This window comes from Triticum urartu, chromosome 6A (assembly GCF_056163025.1).
Source record: "Triticum urartu cultivar PI428250 chromosome 6A, HENAU_Tu73, whole genome shotgun sequence".
Taxonomy (NCBI): domain Eukaryota; kingdom Viridiplantae; phylum Streptophyta; class Magnoliopsida; order Poales; family Poaceae; genus Triticum; species Triticum urartu.
In genome coordinates this window covers 206,643,064-206,667,910 of record NC_141878.1, presented here as the reverse complement: position 1 = coordinate 206,667,910, position 24,847 = coordinate 206,643,064, and the positions used below count along the sequence as shown (strand labels likewise).

The following is a 24,847-nucleotide window of genomic DNA, read 5'->3' as shown; positions in this document are numbered from 1 at the left end:
CCGGAATGACGGGTCTCGCCTGCCTCGCTTGTGGAGCGCTGCACCCCCTCTTGGCGGGCGGCTTCGTGCCGGTGGCCGGGTTCGCCGCACGCTTCACAATCGGGGCTCGGGGTGCGACGTTGTCCTTCCCGTGCAGACGGCTCGCCGCCATCGCCGCCCCCGAGACGACCCGGTGCCAGCCGCGCCGCCGCCTTCTCCACCCAGCGCCGCTGCATCGACAACTCACATCAGCACCCCCACACAGCCTCGTGCCCGTCAACTCAAGAAATATGGAAGACAAACTTACCCGCAGGGCGCCCTATGCCAGCATTGGCAGCCGGCTCCTCCTTGCCATGGGCCGCGGGCTCCTCCGAGCCGGCCCGCACTACCTGCGTCAGCGCCCGGTCATACAGATGCCGGATGGCGTTCAGAAGCACCTCCCACGTTGCATCTGGACGAACGAGAAGATATGCAACAGCAAAGTACGGGGTCCAGGGACTCACAACGGGTGCCGGGTTCGCCTAGCTGTATGGAGGCTTCCCGAATTCCCAATCATCCTGCAGCCCGGCCTTGGACATGTCGTTGACCCGACGGGCGACTTGGTCCGGCGCCAGGTGCAAGTTCGACTTGCGGTTGGGGTCCTGGACTCCGGTCATCTGGCCGATTATGTGGGTGCGCTGCTACAGCGGCAGCACTCGGCGCCTAATGAAGGCAATGATGAGGTCGGTGCCATTGAGCCCTTCCCACTCCCTCATCTCCAACACCCGCTAGCACAGGTTGAGCACCTCCTGCGACGGGTGTCGGGGATAATAACCCCAGTTTTGCTTCGCCCCAGGCGGCGCGTCGACGAAGGGCGGCAGGTTGATGCAGTCCGCGCCGAGGTTGCGAATGTAGAAGAAAGAGTTCTACCACTTCTTGGAAGAGTCCTCCAGCGGCATCTTGGGGCAGTCAGCGCCTGTCCGCTTGTAGATGACGGCGGTGCCGCAGTCATAAAACTCCTCGGCCTTCGGCCCCTGCTGCTTCAAGGAGAAGAAGTGCACCCAGAGATCGATTGAAGGATCGGCCCCCAGGTACACCTCGCAAAGGGTGACGAAGCCGGAAAGCTGCACGATGGCACCCGCGGTAAGATGATTGGGCTGGAGCCCGAAGAACTCCAGGAAGCCGCAGAAGAAGCTGCTCGCGGCAAGCCCGAACCTGCGCTTGAAGTGCGGGTAGAACACCACGTGGTCTGTGCCTTTGGGCCGCGGCTCACGCTCGCCCTGCGGCAGGCGCACGGCAACCTCCGTCTCCCCCGGCAAGCGCCTAGTGGTGCAGAGATACATGATGCCATCCGTGGTGATGGCCAGGCCCATCCACAAGCCCGAGGGAAGAGCCATCGGTGAATACGAAGAAAGAGAGAAGAGAAGAAGAATGGCGATGGAGTCCTGCTCACCGCAGCGGGCGTCGCAGTGGGTGGCGGTCGCAAAGAGCAGCGAGAGGATGAAGAGGCAGGGGAGCGCGAGCGAGAATGGTTTCTGCTGCTCCCCTTCCCCCAATTTATAAGCCACGGTTCGAAACGTGGGGAAGTGGGATCGTTTGCGCTTGCCCCTCCCACTACCCCGCAATAAGTGCGCAAGTATGCACACAAGAACTACCTCGAGAATGGGAACCGATTTGTGGACTCTGTCGGCGTTCTAGGAACGGGGGTCCCCAGACTTGCCTGCCTGTGGCACACGGCATGGCTCTGCGAGCGGGCCCACACGGCCCACCTTCACCAACAAGAACTCAAGACCCTCGCGAGGGGCCAACCCTCGTGAGGCGGACGACACAAGATCTCCTTGGGAGAGCCCTCACCAGGCTGGCTTGCGAGGGGCGGAGAGTTCAAGGCAAGACAAATCTCGTGAGGTTCCAATGACGTGAGACATGACGACCAAGGCCAGGCGGGCGCCAGCGCGCATAGTGTCCTTGTTTCCTCTTTGGTGCTAAGGAGGCAAGCGTAGACGCAGAGTACCGAGGCATCAAGCAAAGGTTTCTATATCAGTGCAACGAGACCAAGACCAGCAGGACGGCAAGATGGAGGTCACCATAGAGCCCAAGGCGGCGTCACCACCAGAGCCTTTTGCAGATGAAGACTGCTTTTGTCAGGATAAGCTGTACTAGTTGTCCCCTTTAGAATTGGTCGTTGTTGGCTCCCTTCCAGCTCAATATTTGGGGAGAGGACCAGGGCCTCTATCAATAGGACTAGCCACCATAGTAGGAGGGGGATCCAACGAGTTTGGAACTCATTCATCTCATCCTCACACTCACCAAGCACAAGAACACCTCGCCTCAGGAGTCTGTTCTTCCCCTTGTACTATTCATCCTCAGCCCAAGAGGCAATCCACCACACCACACTGGAGTAGGGTATTATACCACAACGGTGGCCCGAACCAGTATAAATCTTGTGTCCTTTGTGTAGCGAGTTCGTTGAGTTAGCCCGTGAGATCTTAGCAAGGCTAGGACGTGGATCGGTAGGGGGAGATCTTCACGCGCACCCCAGTGTTCAAACCTTGAGGGTTTTGCCAGAACCCAAAATCCGACATTTCGCGCGCCAGGTAGGGGTGCGCCGATGCTTCCCTTCCGTTGCTCCGCGTCCCATTGCTTCATCGTCTCCATGGCGGACGCACGCCGCGCTCGCGCTGAGTGCCGGGCTGCCCTCACAGCCTGCATTGCTCAGAAGGCTCCCGTCGGCAGGCCACCTCGTCGTTCTCCATCCCCTGGCGCCAACGCCGCCACTGACCCGGTGTGGAACGAGTAGCAATTATCCTCGTTGCACCCCTCGGTGTGGCGGGACGGCCACACCGCCACTCCAACGCTGACCTCGGCCGGCTCGTCATCCCACGCTCGTCGCGCTCCCATGGACGCGCAGGCTGCTTTGTGCATGGCGCGTGAGCTCCAGTGCTACCGCCCCGTCGACGACCTCTACGAGGACTGGCACGACCGCATCGCCGAGCTCGTCAGCACCGCAGGGGGCTCCCCTGCGCCATCCCACATGCTACCTTGCCCTTCGCCAGCCATGCGCGGCGTGGCCCATGGAGTGCCACCACCACCTCTGCCCCAAGACGGAGTCTTGGCGCCCAGGCACGCGGCCCCATGACGCGACCTGCCGCGTCCGGCGCCCGCGCAAGAAGAAAGAAGCTGCCAAGAAGTCCCTCGGCCGCAACGAAATGCCCCCGCGCTCCCTACGCCACCAAGGCATGACCGCGTGCCGTTGGCGGCGGCGGTGCGCAAACCCCCTCAAGGACAAGTTCTCCAGCAGCCCAGAGTCCCAGTTATCACGGCAGATTGTCGCGCCTTCACCCCTGAGCTGCGAAGCATCGCTTGGCCAGGAAAGTTCAAGCCAGATCTGCCTCCTCGCTATGACATCATCCCCGACCCCGCGGGGTTCCTGCAGCACTACGAGCTGAGCATCGAGGCGGCCAACGGCGATGACAAGGTCATGGCCAACTGGCTTCCCATGGCCCTCACTAGCGCACCGCGCACCTGGCTGCTCAACCTCCCCGGATCCACGGTGGCGTCCTGGGAGGAGTTGCGCGGCCTCTTTGTTGCGCGCTACATGGCACCGGTGCACCACGCGGTTGCAGGCCTCATCGTCGGCTCACAAGCACCACCCTCGGATCGTCACGTCAAGCCGTTCTTCCGCCAGATCGACGCTACTTCCAAGCGCTCGGGGGCTCCGCCGGGCTGGGCCGTGCCCGACGCCGACCTGACCTTCGATTCAGGGGATCATCCCGCCTCCACCGTCGGCTCGGGTGTGCTCCCAATGCTTTGCACAACCACCATTTGCCACGTGTCCATCACCAAGACACTCGTCGATGGTGGTGCCGGCCTCAGCGTGCGAGGCCTTCAGCCTTCTTCACATACTGCTTGAGCGGCTCCGCCCTAGCAAGCCTTTCTCGGGGGTTGGGGGAGGCTCCGCCCGCTCCCTGGGGTAGATCCGCCTCCCCGTGACCTTCGGCACGCGCAAAAACTACCGCACCAAGCTCATCGGCTTCGACGTTGCCCACATCCGTCTACCATACACTGCCATCCTCGGGTATTCATCCCTAGCCAAGTTAATGGTCATGACGCACCACGGCTACAACGTCCTCAAGATGCCAGGAAGCGGCAGGATCATCATAGTCCCCTGCGAAGAAAGAGATGCGGTGTGCTCCCTCGAGCGCACCTTCCAAGCAGCGTCAATCAAAGACCCCGACAACAACGCAGCTCGGTACCCTCCCGAGGTCATCCCCAAGAAGAAGAAGAAGCTACTCCATGCCAGACCTCAGGAGGGCAGCGCCGCAAGTGGCACCTCGTCAGGATCAGCGCTCACGCCTGGGGCGTCTCCCTCTATCGCATAGGAAGGCACCCCCGGCGCCCTCCTCGGGCAGGGCTCGGGGGCTCTCTTCTGGAGGTCCTCAGACCTTGCGAACATCACGAGGGAGGCGCTTGGGCACCACTTGGAGGCGTATTTCGCGGCACGTCTTCCTCAGGAGGACACTGGGCAAGGAGCGCCCGGCTCTCAGGAGTTCATCACCAAGGTATCTCAGGAGCTTCAGGTAGCAAGAGCAATACGCGGCGACCACCGCCCGCCTGGTGTTGCTCCCCACCCAGGCGAGGGTTGAGCTGCGCGTCTGCATTGACATACCAGGGCTCTGCCGAGCCGCATCTCAGGAGCGCTTCTGGCCTTCGCGTGTTGGGCGCTGCGAAGGTCCACCTCACAGCTACGTTCGCATGCCGTTCGGCCTGCCGAGCGTGGCTGCTGCCTTCCAGCGCAACATGCAGAGTGTCATGGCGTGTCAGGAGGCCAGCCACCATGCAGTCATCGCGGTGATGGCGACGGTCCTCAAGGAACTGCCTGGACCCCTAGAGCCTCCCGAGGCTCAGGGCCCCAGTGGCTAGTGAGGGGCAACCCCTTCGCCGCGTACCTTCAGCTGCCTCAACACCTCTTCATCAACGGAACCAGGTGACATTTTCCAAGTTCATTTAGCTGGGAGCACCCTCAGGGATGCATCATTCCTAGGCCGCATGGGTCCGTCCCTGTGGCATGTATCCCTTTTTATGTCTTTAGCTTACCTTGGTGGGGGCACCCCTCGGGCTGCACATCCCCAAGCCGCTCAGGCCGGACCCAGTGGCGCATATCGTTTATGCATTTACCTGAGCTAGTTTGCCTTCCATGCTTAATCTATCTATGACTATCACTTGCTTGATTCTCACCCACCATGGGGGCTACTCACGCTGGCATGACGCTTGTGCTCGGGTCCGGCCCTGCAACATCGACAAACCTGAGCGGTCGAGCTCTGGCTCGCGGCATGCCCTGCGCACGTCACCTCACCAGGCCCTCTGAAAGTGCAACTATCCCTAGGTGGTTTTGGTAATTCCTAACAACATATAGCTCATTGAGCTAATGCTATTCCAAGATTAATATTTCAGGAAAAGCTCAATGAATGGCATGGCATGGATGAGCAATGTGGACACCTCAAAATACTAAGGACAAAAAGATTGGCTCAAGCTCAAAGCTCAAGACTCTACATTTTATATTTTAGTGATCCAAGATCACATTGAGTCTATAGGAAAAGCCAATACTATCAAGGAGGGATGAGGTGTTGTTTAATGAGGTTCTTGCTTCATAGTGCTTAGTGATATGCTCCAAAACCCTCAACTACCTTCCCACATCCACATATGACCTAAACCCAAAGTCAAACTTGGCCCCACTGATTCTTTCTATCCGGTGCCACCGAGTTCAAATGTCATAGCCACTGCCACAAACACTAGGCAAATCTATCTCACCGATAGAAATTTCGGTCACACCGAGATGGGGTTGTAATCTCTCTGTTTCCCTTCGTAACGTTTCGGTCCTACCGAGATAAGCGATCAGTCCCACCGAGATTGCAATGTAAACTCTCTTTTTCTCTTTTGTAACATTTCGGTCCCACCAAAATGAGCGATTGGTCCCACCGAGTTTACCTGACCAACTCTCTGGTTAGCCTATTACCAAAATCGGTCCCACCGAGTTTGTGTAATCGGTCACACCGAGATTATGTTATGCCCTAACCCTAACCATATTGGTCCTACGGAGTTGCATCTCAGTCCCACCGAAAATCCTAACGGTCACTAGGTTTGCTGAATCGGTTTGACCGAGTTTCTCAATTCGGTCTCACCGAGATTGGTAAACTGTGTGTAATGGTTAGTTTTTGCGTGGAGGCTATATATACCCCTCCACTCACTCTTCATTCGTGGTGAGAGCCATCAGAACATACCTACACTTCCAATACACATTTCCTGAGAGAGAACCACCTACTCATGTGTTGAGGCCAAGATATTCCATTCCTACTGAGGGAGTCCTGGATTAGGGGGTGTTCGGGTAGCCGGACTATACCTTCAGCCTGACTCCTGGACTATGAAGATACAAGATTGAAGACTTCATCCTGTGTCCGGATGGGACTTTCCTTGGCGTGGAAGGCAAGCTTGGCGATGCGGATATTCAAGATCTCCTACCATTGTAACCGACTCTATGTAACCCTAACCCTATCCAGTGTCTATATAAACCGAAGGGTTGTAGTCCGTAGGCAATCAACTCCATATACAACAATCATACCATAGGCTAGCTTCTAGGGTTTAGCCTCCTTGATCTCATGGTAGATCTACTCTTGTACTACCCATATCATCAATATTAATCAAGCAGTACGTAGGGTTTTACCTCCATCAAGAGGGCCTGAACCTGGGTAAAACATTGTGTTCCCTGCCTCCTGTTACCATCCGGCCTAGATGCATAGTTCGGGACCCCCTACCCGAGATCCACCGGTTTTGACACCGACATTGGTGCTTTCATTGAGAGTTCCTCTGTGTCGTCGCCTTTAGGCCCGATGGCTCCTTTGATCATCAACAACGATACGGTCCAGGGTGAGAGTTTTCTCCCCGGACAGATCTTTGACTTCGGCGGCTTCGCTCTGCGGGCCAATTGGCTCGGCCACCTGGAGCAGATCGAAAGCTACGCCCCTGGCCATCAAGTCAGGTTTGGAAGCTTAAACTACACGGCTGACATCCATGGAGACTTGATCTTCGACGGGTTCGAGCCACGGCCAAGCGCGCCGCACTATCTCGAGGGGCATGATCTAGCTCTGCCTCCGGACAGTGTCCTGGAGGCCGCACACGCATCGGTTCCGACCCCTAACTTGGAGCCTATTGCGCCAATCGAGGATGAGCGGTTGGACGTCACCTCAGGGGCTTCGATATCAAAGGCGATCGAGCTGAACGCTAGCCCCGCACTCTGCATGATCCGTGACTCCGAGGATCCGGACTCCTTTCCGAACTCCGAACCCCCTGCGCCCCTGCCGATCGAATCCGATTGGGCGCCGGTAATAGAGTTCACCGCCGCAGACATCTTTCAGCGCTCGCCTTGTGGCGATATCCTGAACTCTCTCAAGTCTCTCTCCTTATCAGGAGAGCCCTGGCCGAACTACGGTAAGCGAGGATGGGATATGAACGATGAAGAAATTCAAAGCCCACCCACCACCCACTTGATAGCCACTGTCGACAATTTAAACGACGTGCTCAACTTCGACTCCGGAGACATCGACAGCATGCATGACGATGGAGGAGATACCGACGAACCAACACCCATAGGGCATTGGACAGCCACCTCATCTCACGATGTGTACATGGTGGATACCCCTAAAGGAAGCGACAATGAGGAAAAAGGGGATGGGACGGAAGATCGACCCCCAGAAAAGCAATCAAAGCGTCGGCGTAAACGCTGACCCAAGCCCTGCCTCGATAAAAACCTAGCCATAGAGCAGGACGAGCCGGTAGAAGACGAGCAGGCCTTAGAGCAACCGTCCGAACAGGGCAACACGGATAGAGAAACCGAACATCCCTCCTCCGGCGAAAACGGCATTCCGGACGACCTCACGCCGAATAAACCTATGGAGCAGAAGAATCTCCACGAGAGGCTCGTTGCAACTGCACGCAGCCTAAAAAAGCAGAAGCGGAAGGTAAAAACAGCGGAAGATGCACTCTGGATTAGATGGAGCAAAGTAATCAATACCACAGATAAGTACGGCGACAGTCGCCGCACTAAAAGCTATCCTAAAAGAAAGCTACTGCCTGAATTCGACGAAGAGGCCCTAGAGCCCTCGCATTCAAAAAATGAAAAAGCTACACGGTCGGGTAGACGACCCCATAAAGCGGCAAGCGGCGCCGCACCTAAATCGGCAAGCGACCCACTTAAGGATTCGCATCATGGCCCAGTCAGGTCCATTTATGGGCCAAGAAAGCAAGCTCTCGTAAGCAACGCTACGAATCCATCATCAGAATCCGGCACACCCAAATACAGGGGCGCCGCACACCCCCTATGTTTCACCGATGATGTCCTGGACTATGAATTCCCAGAGGGATTCAAACCCGTAAACATAGAGGCATATGATGGAACAACAGACCCTGGAGTTTGGATCGAGGATTATATCCTCCACATACACATGGCTAGAGGAGCTGATCTCCACGCCATAAAATATCTACCCCTTAAGCTTAAAGGGCCAGCCCGGCATTGGCTTAAAAGCCTTCCCGAAAACACAATTGGAAGCTAGGAAGAGCTCGAGGATGCTTTCCGAGCAAACTTTCAAGGGACCTATGTCCGCCCTCCGGATGCAGACGATCTTAGTCACATAACTCAACAACCCGGAGAACCAGCTCGGCAGTTCTGGAATAGATTCCTCACTAAAAAGAATCAGATAGTCGACTGTCCGGACGCCGAAGCCTTAGCAGCTTTCAGGCATAACGTCCGAGACGAATGGCTCGCCAGACACCTCGGCCAAGAAAAACCAAGAATAACGGCCGCACTAACAAGCCTCATGACTCGCTTTTGTGCAGGGGAGGACAGCTGGTTGGCAAGGTGCAGCCCCAGTGACCCAAGTACATCCAAAACTAGGGATGGAAACGGAAAACCGTGACGCAACAAGGACCGTCGCTGGACTAAGGACAAAAGTCCGAAGAGCACGGCAGTCAATGCCAGATTCAAAGGCTCACAACAAAATCAGGAAAAATCACCCCCAGGATAACAGGGACGATCCATCCAACCTAAATAAAAGCCTGGACAGGATATGTCAGATACACAGTACTCCCGGGAAGCCTGCCAACCATACCCACAGAGACTGTTGGGTTTTCAAACAATCTGGCAGACTCAATGCCGAACACAAGGGGCTCGACACACCAAGCAAAGACGAGGACGAAACCCAAAAGCAGAGCACCAGGAAACAAAAGAACTTCCCACAAGAAGTAAAAACGGTGAACTCACTTCACATAACAAAACGTGCGGCGCCCGTAAAGGTACGCACCACACGGCCCATCCCCAAAGGGTCCTACCACTGGTTGTCAAAACCGATCATCTTCGATCAGCTAGATTATTCTAGGAATATCAAGAATGTAGGCTGGAATGCCTTGATACTCGATCCAATAATTGGCGGACTCCAGTTTTCAAATGTCCTTATGGACAGCGGCAGTGGACTAAACCTGATATATCAGGATACAATCCAGCACATGGGGATAAACCCAGCAAGAATTCGCCGCAGCAAAACCTCCTTTCAAGGGGTAATACCTGGTCCGGACACCCATTGTATGGGTTTTCTCCGGCTCGAAGTCATATTCGGCTCTGCCGATAACCTCCGCTGCGAAAAGCTGACCTTCCATATCGTCCCGTTCTCAAGTCGCTATCAAGCACTACTGGGACGCGAAGCTTTCGCTCGCTTTAACGCAATACCGCATTATGCATCTCTTATGCTTAAGATGCCCGGTCCACGAGGCATCATATCTTTGAAGGGGAAGAACTAAAGTGCGCCTACCCAAGCGGAGAACTATGCGGCCGCTTTGACAGCCCCACAGCGAAATGGCCTCACCGGCCAAAAAACTTCGAAATAGGTCATTCAAGACCACGAACGCGGATAGACGAGTTCGGTGCAAAATCATCATTGATGTAGGCCTAGAAGCCATATACCCCCGCACTAGGGGCTCCACGCATATACAATAAGAGACAACAAAGATCAATCTTATATATCTTACTTTATACTTTGCTTATTTTAAACTTTTTTGGCACGACCCGTTTTCAACTCAGTTCCTCTCTTTTACAGATGAACGTCGTGCGGCGCCCGTCCAGGATACGGCACAACGGAGACACAGGCACAGACGTGCAGTAGGGACCCGTCCTAAAGGATTCTTTTTAGATTAAGACCCTGCGTAAACCTTTTTTACTGTCTCTTGTTGCTACACATCCCCTGGTTTTTTCTTTCTGATATAACCAAGGAGGAGGCTGGCGTCTTGGCATGTGGCCACGTCAGAATTTTTGCACATACCTGGACACTAGGGGCTTTTTTAATAAAGAGTGTTGTTTCGCCCGCACTCATAAAGACCGAACACCTTAGGGAGTGTTCGGCGTCGCGAGTTTTGGCATTATATGCATCAGCTCCGAACCATGTCTTTGGTCAAATGTTGGGTTGCCCGGCTCCTGAGTTCGGCTACCTTACGTTCCGCTCTATCGGCTAAGGTAGCACCAGGAGAACTACTGCGATTGTGCCCCGGTTCGGCCGGGCGAGCACCTCAGTAGAGAAAGCCGAAAACTGACTATCATGATGTAGCGTGAGACTGGTCAGCCACTCAATGACCTATCGGAATCTATCGGATTCCTCCGCTTTAACGAAGGGCCGCTTCCCAGTCAGGCACATACGCGCCACCAAGGAGCTACCTAAATAGTCTCACTGTCAAACTCCTATGGCCAAGTGAAAGTGTTAAAGCATTATAGTCCGGTTGCCTGGCCCGCTGCGCTATCACCTCCTTTGTAGGACAAAGACGTTGGGTTAAGTGTGAAAATGCGTCTTCTGCGAGCACCCCCCGCACTATGTGCGTGGGGGCTGAAGCCAACGACTGCCATCTTTCAGATTCTGTATATATATATATGTCTTAAAACAGCCGCACAGGAGGTGTTCCCAATACTTGGAGGCACAAGTATAAAAAAGCCCACTACAGTTTATCAAAATATTACTTTATAATTACATATGCTATCATAACATAGCATCTTTCGGGCACTGCGTCTCTATTAGACGAGCACCTTCAAGAACTTCTTGAAAATAGAGCTCGGAGGGTACTCGGCTTTTGTCCGAATATCGGGACGCAACAACGGTGGTCTCCATCTCTGCCCAGTATGTCTTAACAAGGGCAAGAGCCATCCTAGCGCCCTCTATGCATGCTGACCTCTTCATTGCATTTATATGCGGCACCGCGTCAAGGAATTGCTGCACCAAGCTGAAATAACTCTTCGGCTCCGATCTTCCCGGCCACAGGTCACCCATGACGTACTTCTTGGCGAGTCCAGACAACCTATTCAGTTTGGCCCATTGAGCCAAACGATCATCCACTGCCAGTGGACGCTCTAGATTGTGAAACTGCGACCAGAAAAGCTTTTCCACTTCGCGATCTTTCTGATCTCGAAAGTGTTCGGTCGCATCAGCAGCACTCGCTGCCAAGTCCAGATAGGTATCCTCCACACTCCACATCTGGTCCATCGGAGCAAACTTCGGAGCACAAAATTTCCTTCGCAGCATAAAGGGCTTTCCAGCCGCAATCTGTTCGGCCTGACGCAGCTCCTCCTTTGCAGCTCTCATCGCAGAGCGCGCGTCATGGCGAGTCCAGACAACCTATTCAGTTCGGCCCATTGAGCCAAAGAATCATCCACTGCCAGTGGACGCTCTGGATTGTGAAACTGCGACTAGAAAATCTTTTCCACTTCGCGATCTTTCTGATCTCGAAAGTGTTCGGTCGCATCAGCAACGCTCGTTGCCAAGTCCAGATAGGTATCCTCCACACTCCACATCCGGTCCATCGGAGCAAACTTCGGAGCACAAAATTTCCTTCGCAGCATAAAGGGCTTTCCAGCCGCAATCTGTTCGGCCTGACGCAGCTCCTCCTTCGCAGCTCTCATCACAGAGCGCGCGTCCTTGGCATTGGCAACGGCCTTCTCCAAGTCCGTCTGTTTCGCCTGGTGTTCTTTTTCAAGAAGTCTGCAACAGTCTGTAGCGCTTTTTAACTTTTTGGCCATCTCGGCCATCTCTTCCTTGCTTCGGAAATGAGCAGCCAGTTCGGCTCTCGGCTCTTCAAGGGCTTTGGCCGCGTCACTTTCGCTGGCTTGTTCTTTAGCTCGGGCAAGTTCTGCCCTAAGACTCTCCACGGCGGCCGCACCATCTGCGTCAAGCACACACATCGTAAGACACAGGCATAAAACTGTTCTTACCTGATGCCGCCCGAGGAATTACATACCTTGAGCCTCATCAAGCCGCTTATTGACAAGCGTGATGTCGGCATCTGCCACGTCCAGTTGCCGCGTTAGTTCGGCAAAATCGTCAGTTCGGCTCGATTCCGGACACCCTGCCGCCTACATTCAAAGGCGACATCTTAGACCTGGGATTATGATCCTCCGCGTGCCGTCATTTCTTGACGACGCGTAGAGTCTCAGGGGCTACTATCTACATAGGGCGCATCTTACTCATGCGCAACTGACAAAAGTATACATTATCTAATGTACCTCGAAACCCGTCAGTAAACTTTTGACGGCCTCATACAATCCGCTCTCTACGGATGAAATCCTTTCAATCACCGTGCCCATCAATGCGCAGTGCTCCTCTGAGATAGAAGCTCGCCCTAGCAGAATCTTTAGCTCCTCCGGCCGAGCACCAGACGGTGTCGGGCTCGTCCCATGACCTCTTTCGAAGGCCGGACGCGGAGAACCTCGGGGGGCCGCATAGCCACCTTCGCGACGACACCTCAGGGTCGCCCGCCTTGCTAGGCGGCACGGCAGGGGGAGGCGTCCCGCTCTCCATCATCTCCGAAAGTAGATCCCCCGAAGACGAGCTCTGTTGAGAAGGGCTGAGGTCCGAGCTACAAGATAAAGGTTTGGTTAATCTTCTCAGATATAAATCAAGGACTTCCCTCATCCCTCAAAAGGAAAATATTTTCTCCACTTACGGCTCGCTGGAGGGCTGATCCCCTTGAGGGCGTAGTCCGGCCGAGGAACTCCCCGGCGTCGGACCCTCTGATGAGGATTTTCTCCCCCGTTTCGAGGCCATGGTTTCCGGGTCGTCAGAGGCGGCTCTCTTCTTCCCCTTAGGAGAGGAATTGCCGGTTCCTCCCTTCGGAGCAGCCTCCTTCGAGGAGGCCATAGCTTCCTTGTCCTCCCCCTCCAAAGGCATTATCTCCAGCATCCTGACCAGCACAGGATCCGTCCTGGGTTCAGGAAGGGGAGCCGGACACCTGATCAGCTTTGCCTTCGCTATCCACTCCTGTTTAAAAGGACGGCTCTTTTAGGGGCAAGTTTATGACAATTATACGGATAGAAGGTCCGGGCACAAGGTTGCTTACTTGAGCATCCGGGCGATTGCAGCTTAGTCCTGCGTCCTCGGTTAAATCCGGACACATCTCTTGTGATCCGAAGAACAGTCTATACATCCCCGCGGGGCGTTGCGCCCATAAAGTTCTAGAGAGCTCGCGGTCCCTCTGGATTAAACTCCCACAGGCGAAGGGGGCGATGTTTGCCGGGCAATATTCGGCGAATCAGCATGACCTGCGTCACCTTGACCAAGCTGAGGTCTCCTTCCAAGAGATCCTTAATTCGGCCCTGTAACTGGGGCACGTCTTTGGGCAAACCCCAATCTAAACCTCTGTTAACCCATGACGCTAGCTGTGGTGGGGGACCCGAGCGAAAGGCAGGAAGCGCCACCCACTTGGTGCTCCGGGAAGCGGTGATATAAAACCACTCTCGTTGCCACAAGCCTAGCTCCTCTTGAAAAGAGCCCTCGGGCCATGGAGCATCAGCATTTTTGCTTATAACAGCGCCTCCGCACTCTACGTGCCGTCCCTTGATCATCTTCGGCTCTACTTTGAAAGTCTTGAGCCATGATCCGAAGTGAGGGGTAACACGGAGGAACTCTTCACATACAATGATAAAGGAGGAGATATGGAGGATGGACTCCGGAGCTAAGTCGTGGAATTCCAGCCCGTAATAAAACAGCAGTCCCCTCACAAAGGGGTCCATCGGGAAGCCTAACCCCCGAAGGAAGTGAGACACGAACACTACGCTCTCACCGGGCTGGGGACTGGGGATAGCCTGCCTTTGAGCAGGCAACCTGTGCGAAATTTCGGCGGTCAAGAACTTAGCCTCTCTCAACTTTAGCACGTCCTCCTCCGTGACGGAGGAGGGCATCCATCGGCCTTGAAGGTCGGAACCGGACATTGTCGAAGGTCTGAGGCGCCCGGAATCTGGAGCCTAGGGTGTTGGAACTCGAGGCGACGGGCGAACTTGTTTTGGGATTGGAGAAAAGGAGTAAGGCCCTGGTCTCTTTATAAGAGGTTGAATACCAGGAGCCCTCCCCGTAACCGTTTGGGACTCGCCTTTAATCAAGAAAACATGGTAACAGGCACGATTGGGTTACCCACGTCTGTATTGATGAGAATCCCGTAAAAGGGGGGCACACGATCTCTGCTTTGACAAGACGTGCCAAGGAAACCGCCTCGCAAAACACGCTGAGGTGGAAAAGTGAAAACGATTCGAGTGAAGGACTTGGCTGTAGTGTGATGACACACTGTGGAATACGTCAGCAGATTTGATTTGTGTTAATATTATTCTCTCTAGGGCAATATGTGGAAGCTTATTTTGCAGAGCCGGACACTACCCTTGGTGTTTACAATCTTCTATGAAGGACTTGGAGGAGGAACCCGCCTTGCTATGCCGAAGACAATTTGCGCGCCGGACTCGTCGTCATTGAAGCCTGGTTCAGGGGCTACTGAGGGTGTCCTGGATTTGGGGGTGTTCGGGTAGCTGGACTATACCTTCAGCCGGACTCCTGGACTATGAAGATACAAGATTGAAGACTTCGTCCCGTGTCCGGATGGGACTTTACTTGGCGTGGAAGGCAAGCTTGGCGATGCGGATATTCAAGATCTCCTACCATTGTAACCGACTCTATGTAACCTTAACCCTATCCGGTGTCTATATATACCGAAGGGTTGTAGTCCGTAGGCAATCAACTCCATATACAACAATCATACCATAGGATAGCTTCTAGGGTTTAGCCTCCTTGATCTCGTGGTAGATCTACTCTTGTAATACCCATATCATCAATATTAATCAAGCAGGACGTAGGGTTTTACCTCCATCAAGAGGGCCCGAACCTGGGTAAAACATCGTGTTCCCTGCCTCCTGTTACCATCCGGCCTAGACGCACAGTTCGAGACCCCCTACCCGAGATCCGCCGGTTTTGACACCGACACCTACGATATGAATCTTGATCTCTAGCCTTCCCAAGTTGCTTTCCACTCAAATCTTCTTTCCACCCAATTCATATCCTGTGAGAGAGAGTTGAGTGTTGGGGAGACTATCATTTGAAGCACAAGAGCAAGGAGTTCATCATCAACACACCATTTGTTACTTCTTGGAGAGTGGTGTCTCCTAGATTGGCTAGGTGTCACTTGGGAGCCTCCAACAAAGATTGTGGAGTTGAACCAAGGAGTTTGTAAGGGCAAGGAGATCGCCTACTTCGTGAAGATCTACCGCTAGTGAGGCAAGTCCTTCATGGGCGATGGCCATGATGGGATAGACAAGGTTGCTTTTTGTGGACCCTTCGTGGGTGGAGCCCTCCGTGGACTTGCGCAACTGTTACCCTCCGTGGGTTGAAGTCTCCATCAACATGGATGTACGATAGCACCACCTATCGGAACCACAACAAAAACATCCGTGTCTCCAATTGCGTTTGAATTCTCCAAACCCTTACCTTTACATTCTTGCAAGTTGCATGCTTTACTTTCCGCTGCTCATAGACTCTTTGCATGCTTGTTTGAATTGTGTTAAGATTGCTTGACTTGTGCTAAGATAGCTAAAATCTGCCAAAGACTAAAATTGGGAAAAAGATAGATTTTTATTTGGTCAAGTAGTCTAATCACCCCCCTCTAGACATACTTTCGATCCTACAAGTGGTATCATAGCTTTGGTCTCCATTTTCTTTGATTTTCATAGCTTTTGGAAGTCATAGCCTTGGTTTCACAATCTAGGAGAGTATGGCGTCTAGCGAGGGAAACAACCACCATAGAGGTCCTTACTTTGATGGCACTAATTTTGCTAGTTGGAAGCATACGATGAAAATGCATATTCTTGGACATAACCCCGCCGTTTGGGCTATTGTGTGTGTTGGCTTGCAAGGAGAATTCTTCGATGGGAGTGAACCGAATCGTGAAGCTACCGCGGATGAGTTGAAGATGCCCCAAAGCTTGTGATATCCTCTTCAACGGATTGTGCCCCGAAGAATTCAAAAAAATCAGTCGTCTTGAGAATGCAAAGGAAATTTAGGACACTTTGATTGATATGCACGAAGGTACCGACTCCGTCAAGGAATCCAAGTTGGATGTGCTTCAAAGTCAACTTGACAAGTTCAAAATGAAGGATGGTGAAGGTGTCGCTGAAATGTACTCTAGGCTTGCTCTTATCACAAATGAGATTGCTGGGTTAGGAAGTGAAGAGATGACCGACAAATTCATCATCAAGAAGATCCTAAGAGCCTTGGATGGAAAATACGATACCGTATGCACATTGATCCGAATGAGGCCAGCGGAAGTCATTGGAAGAATTGTTGCTCATGAGATGTCACTCAAGGATAAGGAGGAACTTCACAACAAATCAAGTGGTGCTTACAAAGCCTCATGCGAAGCCCCCACATCATCTAGTGAGAAACAAACCTTCAATGAATAATTTAGCTTAATGGTGAAGAACTTCAACAAATTCTACAAGAGTAGGAGCAAAGATAGAAGCTCCAAGTCAAGGTCCTATAATGACAAAAGATCTTCTAGTCTAGAGCGAAACTGCTACAATTGTGGAAGACCCGGACACTACTCCAATGAGTGTACGGCTCCCCACAAGAGAAGAGAAGATTCTCCCAAAAGAAGGAGTAGAAGAGAAGAATCACCATCAAGGGAGAGAAGGAGTAGGGATGATCGATATGAACGAAGACCCTCATGGAGAAGCAAGGATTCGGAAAGGAAGGACAAGTCATCAAGGAGCTACACAAAACGAAGACATCAAGCTCATGTTGGTGAATGGGTATCCAGCTCCGACTCCGACAATGACTCCGAGAGAAGCTATCACTCCGACTCCAAATATACTTAAGAGGAAGGTGTTGCCGGACTAGCACTTGTGTCAACCAACTCCTACGACATATTTGATTCACCAAATGAAGGAATTGGAAGATGCTTCATGGCCAAAGGTCCAAAGGTATCACACCCCGAGTATGTTGATTTCAATAGTGATGAACATGACTTGTTAGGTGATGATGATTTACTTGTTGACAACTATAGTGATGAATACTATGATGAAACGAATGACAATGATAAGGAGAAGATTGAGTCTCTAAATAAAGAACTAAACACTCCTAAGTTAGCTCATGAAACTATCTTAGGAGATCATCGAGAACTTTTAAGGACTCATGAGAAATTACGTTTTGAGAAGCTCAATCTTGAGCAAGAGCATGAGTTCTTAAAGGCAATCAATGATGATCTTCGCAAGAAAAGTTCTTCTTACATTGCCAAGCGTTTACTCTTAACCACTTACATGCCTCAAGTCAAGAACAAGAAGGATCCTTCTTCTAGTAGTAATAATAATCATGCTAAATCCAATATTGTTGCTTCTAGTAGTTCTCTTGATTCCACTAACGATTCTCTTAGCCAAGTTACACTTGAGAAAGAAAATAGCTTATTGAAGGGAATTATAGAGAAAGGTGTTTACAAGAGCCTTGCCCGGAGTAAGAAATTCGAGGAAATCGTACGCAAGCAAGGAAGGCACCGGAAGAATCAACGTATTGGTTTTGAACGAAAGTTCAATGCCAATGGAGTTGAGTGGGAAGAAGATCAATACCCTAAGACGAAGTTTGTTCCTCAACAAGAGAAGTATGATCCTACTTCTTTCCAAGGGACACAAGCTCAAGATGATCTTCCACCACAAGACCACAAGCAAAAAGGCAAGGACAAGCTTCAAGAGGAAATTGATGCATTTGAAGAAGCTCCTAAGGCCTTGGTCAAGTGGGTTCCCAAGACTACATCAAGTTCCACTTCATCAAGTATGTAAGTGCATCTAGTGCCCCTTAGTGATTTTGGTGTATTGAAGACTTATAGGTTAAGGGACTAATGTGTTTATGAGTGTACACAGATCTATAAGTCTATGAGGAATTTGATGTTTACAGAGAAAGTCGACCGCTAAAAATGAAGTTCTTCGTCTGAAGACTTTGGTATTCTGAAGACTTTCTGAAGACTTTGAAAGTGAAGAAAATGGTGTGACCTTGAAGACTTGGTATTCATTTGAGGAACATAAAGCGTGAAGACTTTTGTTTTCATAGTTTCATTTTCTCTTTCTTGAGTCATAGGAAACACCATACTGTTAAAGGGGGTCGAGGAAATACTAAGGAAAAATTTCCATGTGATGCTCAACTCAAAATCCTACACCTACCAATCCCTTCGAGTGAAGCCATTGGAAATCTCATACGGTCCAATCATATTCTTAGGTGACAGAGACAAAGTTCTTCTGGTCTCTAAGGAATTTGTTCTGACTGAGGAGTTAGGAATTCGCCAGAGCGGATTTCCTACACAGTGAGGAACATGATAGCCCTGAGGATTTTGCTACTCAAAATTCCGACCGTTGCTGTGCTATGCGCCAGCTATCCCAAAATATATATCCACCTAACGGTCATATCATTGAAGGGCATTTATGTCTTATCATGTCAGGCTGCTCCCTAGGCTATAAATAGCCGCCCCCTACAACCACTAGCTGGTTGGCTGCTCCGAGAGAAAATGACACTTGTCATTTGAGAGCAACCCATCCTCTGAGGACTTTGAGCAAAAATCATCAAGTGAGGAAAAACCCAAAACCCAAACACCTACAAACCCCAAGTTATTGAGCATCACTGAAGAGATTGATCCTGCGTGGATCCGACGCTTGTTACCTTTGAAGACTGTGCTTCTTCCAGACGGTTAGGCGTCATGGTCTAGAGCATCCAAGAGGAATTGTGGATCGCTGAGTGACTGAGTTTGTGAAGGTTTGGAAGTCACCTGAAAACTTACCACGAGTGATTGGACGAGGTCTGTGTGACCTTAGTTCAAGGAGAATACGGTGAGGACTGGGTGTCCTCTGCTGCGTGTTCAGGACTGGGTGTTCGGGACTGTGTGTCCTCGAGTTTAAGTACTCAGCCTCTCCAACCAGACGTACAACTGAGACAGGAGTTGGAACTGGTCTACCAAATCATTGTCTTCACCAAGCTTACTGGTTCCATTTCCTCAACTCTTTCATTTCCTCATAATTGAGTTGTGTACTTGTTCATATCTGTGTTTGAAGACTTTGACTGAAGACTTTCTCAATTTCCTCAATTCAATTTCTTCTATCTGTTTGTCTTCATCCTGTGTTATCCTTTGCTTAGCTTCCTGTACTCTGTGCCTGTCTTCATTTCATCATGATGACTATGCTTGTATTCTGTTATGCTTACTTTTGAGTACTTATTCCGCTGCTAGTAGTTCTTCGCTAAGGAATTTCCTCACCGGCAAATTCCTCAGTGAAGAATTTCATTAAAATCGCCTATTCACCCCCCTCTAGTCGATATAACGCACTTTCAAAGTACAACTACAACTCCGAGGATGTAACGCCCCGGACATACCCGCCGGTGGTCGTCACTCCTGGCGGGATCTAGACTGGCCCCACAGATCAATATTAGTCTTTTCTGCGCACTTTGTCCTCACTCATGCGCACCCGGGAGCAACTTCCTGGTCGGTCACCCATCCTGACACTACTCCAAGATGAGCACGCTTAACTTTGGCGTTCTATCCGAATGGGCTCCGGGAAAAGAAGAAATTCCTTATTGATATGAGTAGTCTATCATCCCTAATAAGCCAGGCTATCACATACACCCCCACTCAGAGGAACCGACGTCCTCGTCGGGCCACAGGAACGTTCCCTCTTGGCACAAACGTCTGTGCTTCCACTCCGGTACATGTGACATGCCGGGTGCCACGACGGGTCACAAACGTCATGAACAACATGAGCACGCACCTGTCCGCAACCATCCGTATAACCGCAAGGGTCGGCTCTGATACCAACTTGGAACGCCCCGGACATACCCGCTGGTGGTCGTCACTCCTGGCGGGATCTAGACTGGCCCCACAGATCAATACTAGTCTTTTCTGCGCACTTTGTCCTCACTCGTGCACACCCAGGAGCAACTTCCCGGTCGGTCAGCCATCCTGACACTACTCCAAGCTGAGCACGCTTAACTTTGGAGTTCTGTCCAAATGGGCTCCCGGAAAAGAAGAAATTCCTTATTAATATGAGTAGTCTATCATCCCTAATAAGCCAGGCTATCACAGAGGATTCCCATCAAGATGGTGTGGATCCCGAAGAAGAAGAACTAGAGAGTTCTTGAGGGTGACTCCGCCAACATACTTCACTCTTATCATTTTGGCCAAACAAGTGCAATCAACTTCCACATCTTGCACTAGTTCAAGGAGTCACAAACCCTCTTGTTGGTAAGACAAGGGACAAGGTAACCTAAAGCTTTCATAGACATCATCTTGTGTGTGCATCACTCTATGTCTATGGATATCCTTGTTTGTTCCTTGTGGGACTAACCCGTGTAGGTATTGAAAGTGCAACTCACTCCAAAGGATAGCTCCAAATGATCTACATCAACATAGAGCATCCACATCTTCAACACCTACATGAAGTCATCATCGACAAAACCCAAGGTTAGTTTATCCCTCTTAGGGGGGATCTCACATCTAGGGGGAGCTTTACTCTAACAATTGAGTTAAAGCAACTCTAATGGTGTGAACACAACAACACTTTATGTAAAAGTGGTAACCCCACTTGTGCTTAAACGATGAGTATGACCTATGATCAAATGTTCTCATTTGACTCCTAAGTCAATATACTCATATATAGATGACCTAGTCATCGCCAATTGCTTGATAGATGCTAGAATTGTTTGTGCATGCTTTGCCACATATTTCATTTGCCATCTTATTGTGTGAGCATGTTGGTTGCATAATTTACTCATTCGTGGACATCCACTTGTTGTTTTGATTGATTGGTTTCCTTTTCTTTTAGCCAAGTGGATGGACAAGAATGCCTAAGAACCTTCTCTAGCTATCTATGATTTTCTCGTCTCAAACTCTATTCATGCTGCATCACAAAATTTGATCAAGTCAGATTTGAACCACTTTGTGTGAGGAGCACTCGGAGTCCCCGATTCGTCATAGACTTAAACTTCCAAAACTTCTTTGTGCGTTTTGGTCTGACCGATTCACCCATTCCGGTCATACCGAGATCACTAAGTCGATCTAGGTTTTCAACCTCGGTGCAACCATTTCGAACTTTTTGGTCACACCGAGTTTCAGTAACTACTTGCAGTTATGAATCTCGGTGTCACCGAGTTGTTCCACTCGGTCACACCGACAGGGTCGGGCTATATATATCCACGGGTCAAATTTTGGAAAACTTTCCGAACCTCCTCAACCTGCGCTTAGCCCGCTCTGCCTCCAGGGTCTCCGGATCATCTTCCTCGTCGCTAGCCACCTCCTACCGCTGGTCTCCGCCGCCGTCAACGGGAATCAACCCCGCCATTGCCACCGTAGCGAGTTCATCGCCGAACTAGGGTATGAACTCGATCACTATGCTATCCTTATCTGATTCCTAGCACATTGTGTTCGCCATGTATCTTGCCATGATTGAGATCATTCTATCCAGTCAAAACACTCCATAGATTAGAGATGATTTGAGAATTTAGGGTTAGGTTTCCGCCGAAACCATCTCAGACCCACCGAGTTGTGGAACTCGGTACCACCGATTTGGCTAAGGCCATTGCACATGTGATTCTCGGTCTGACCGAGAATTGCAAATCGGTGTGACCGAGTTCAGGACTTTCTGAAACCCTAGCAGTCTTGGTGCCACCGAACTGTGACTCGGTCTGACCGAGTTCACTAGTTTAGGTTCCAACAGCTGCTTCGGTATCACCGCGATTACAAATCAGTAGATCCAAAATGCTTTCTGTGGAAAACTAAAACTAAGTTTTTGACTCATTCTTTTGCAAAAACCTCTGCATTTTGTGATGCTCATCCACTCTATCTCATCTATATCTATTCACAGGGTCTGCTGTCTGTGTTTGCAATATGTCTGATCAGAGTGACAGCCAAAACAAGTCAGAGGAGCAGGTTCACTTGAGTGAGGGCACTAGTCCCTCTAGCAGCTCTGATGATGGTAGCAGGAGCACCCCAAGCAATCTGCCAAAGGCTGCCACCAGGGCCAGCAAGAAAAGAACTTCAGAGTCAGAGGATGAGCACTATGTGGCTGAGGAAGAAGAAACCACCTCAAAGAGAAGTCCTGAAGAAGAAATATGGCACAGCTGTTGCCACCAAGCCAGGCATGAAGCAAAAGGTTCCTGCCAAGAGAATTCCAATGTCTAAGGCCAGAGCATCCACTCAAGAGACTTTGGGATCTGCACCCAAAGAGCAGGTTGTGGCAGACAAGAAGAGGAAAGAGAGGGTCAAGAATACCACTGCCAGAGTGCTTGGGAGATCCTCAATCATGAGAGATTCTGAAGAGGAAGAGGAAGAAGATGCTGCACCAGCACCCAAAGCTCAGAAGCTTATGGGTGATGCCATCTGGGCAGGGGCTGTTCCATCTAAGCCTAAGACTGCTCCAAAGGCCGCTGCTCCAGCTCCAAAGCCAAAACCAAAGAGGAGCACCAGGAACATTCCTGCTGAGGAGAGGAACAAGGCCCAGTGCCTGAAGCTGAAATGGAAGAAGAAGATGGTGAGTCACATGTCTTGAGGAAGCTAAAGCCAAAAATCCCAGACAAAATGATGCTCATCCAGTTGCTGAGAACATGAAGATCAGGAAGGACTCAGGTCTGAGGCTATGGAGAGAGTCTGATCCATATGCCACCAGGAGAAGGACTGCTATGGACTACAGGTTCCATACAAAGGAACAACAGGACTTCTATGAGACCGTCTTGCTTGATAAGAAACCAATAGTATGTGACATGAGATGGGTCGACTGGGACTACATCAAGGAGAATGATGAACATTATCCAGGTGTGTATGACAGTTTCAAGGCTTGTGGAGTTGATGAGTTTGTGGCTCAGAAGCTCACAAAATGGAATAATGAGCTTATCATGCAGTTCTACTCCACAGCTCACTTCTACCCAGATGGAAGGATTGTCTGGATGTCTGAAGGTACTAGGTACCAGTCCACGGTTGCTGAATGGGCGAAGTTGATCAATGCTCCATAAGAGAGTGAATATGACTTGGATGTCTATGCCAACAAGAAGAAGGATCAAAACTCCATGTCACACATGTACAAGGAGATCCCATATGCTGCTCTTGAGACACATAAGTTTGGATCTGTACATTACCTTCTGTCAGGATTGCCAACTATCAACTTGATCCTCAGGCGCACTCTCTTGCCAAAGTCAGGTGATCACAAGATGATCAGAGGCCATGCAATAAACTTGCTTCATATCTTTGATGTCCCACAGAAGTTCAAAGTCATGAGCCTTATAGTTGAAACTATCAAGAGGACAGTTGCAGATCAGAAGAGGAGTTTTGGGTATGCCCCATAGATTCAGGAGCTGATTAACTCCAAGATGGGCACTGGTACATATCTGCTGAACAAGGAGCACATGCCTATCTACCCAGAATTTGAGGACAACACTGTGGTGATGGATGAAAATGAACCATCTTCTGTGCACACACAAGCCAAGAAGGAGAAGGCAAAGGCTGAAAAGGCTGCACGGATGCCAACTACTGAAGAAGCATCTCAGTATCTTCTGAAGAGCAAGCAAGATCATCTTGGCTACTTGATTGCATCCACTCTGAGGATTGAGAAGGGACTGGCCACCCTGACTCAAAACCAGGAGAGCTTGGAGAGGATCGTGGAGCAAAAGTTCTATGACTTGGATGTGAAGGTAACTGAGATTCAGTCTGTTGTGGAGCAACTTCAGGATGATAGGCAGGAGAGGAAGGGCAAGACAACCACTGATGCATTTGCCAGAGTTCCTAGAGCTCAGAGATCTGCTGCAGTGCCAGTTCCAGACACCAGAGCCACTTCATCTGCACCAGCTACACCTTTAGTGCCACCAGCTCCAGCACCTACTCTATCGGCTCCATCTACTTCGACTGAAGCCTTCGTTCTTGGAGTTATCCGGACACCACCACCTGAAGACCAAGCCAGAGAGACGATTTAGTGCTATGCATTTTCTAGGAACTTTTTGGTAACTTGTTGCTAAAGGGGGAGAAAAATGTATAGATCATAGGCTTCGAGAGAGAGCGTTGCTTTTTATTCTCTCTTGCTTTGGTGGTTGAACTTTATTTGCTTGTTTGAGATACCTTCTGCCTACGTAATACTTGGATGATCATGTGTTTGATCATATGCTGCTTTAATGCTTGTTGGACATTATCATTTTATCCCTATATGATCATTCACTTTGTTTGGTGATGAGTGCATGTATTTAATTATTATCATTTTGAGCACTCCACCAAGATGTATGTGACATGGAAGAGTAACCCATGAGCCTAACTCTTTGTGCATTTGCAGTCCAAAGCAAATCATAAACTATGCACAAATTTAGGGGGAGCTCTTGCTTTTCACATACTTCTCAAAGCAACAATGCTTTTCACTCTTATTATCATTTGTCGAAGCTTTGATCTATATGTTGTCATCAATTACCAAAAAGGGGGATATTGAAAGTGCAACTATCCCTAGGTGGTTTTGGTAATTCCTAACAACATATAACTCATTGAGCTAATGCTATTC

At 50.6% G+C, this 24,847-nt stretch overlaps 1 pseudogene; it reads right to left on the bottom strand.

Annotated features, from left to right (window-relative positions):
• Positions 1-260: 260 nt before the first annotated feature.
• Positions 261-1,309, bottom strand: LOC147964761 (uncharacterized; annotated as a pseudogene).
• Positions 1,310-24,847: the final 23,538 nt, after the last annotated feature.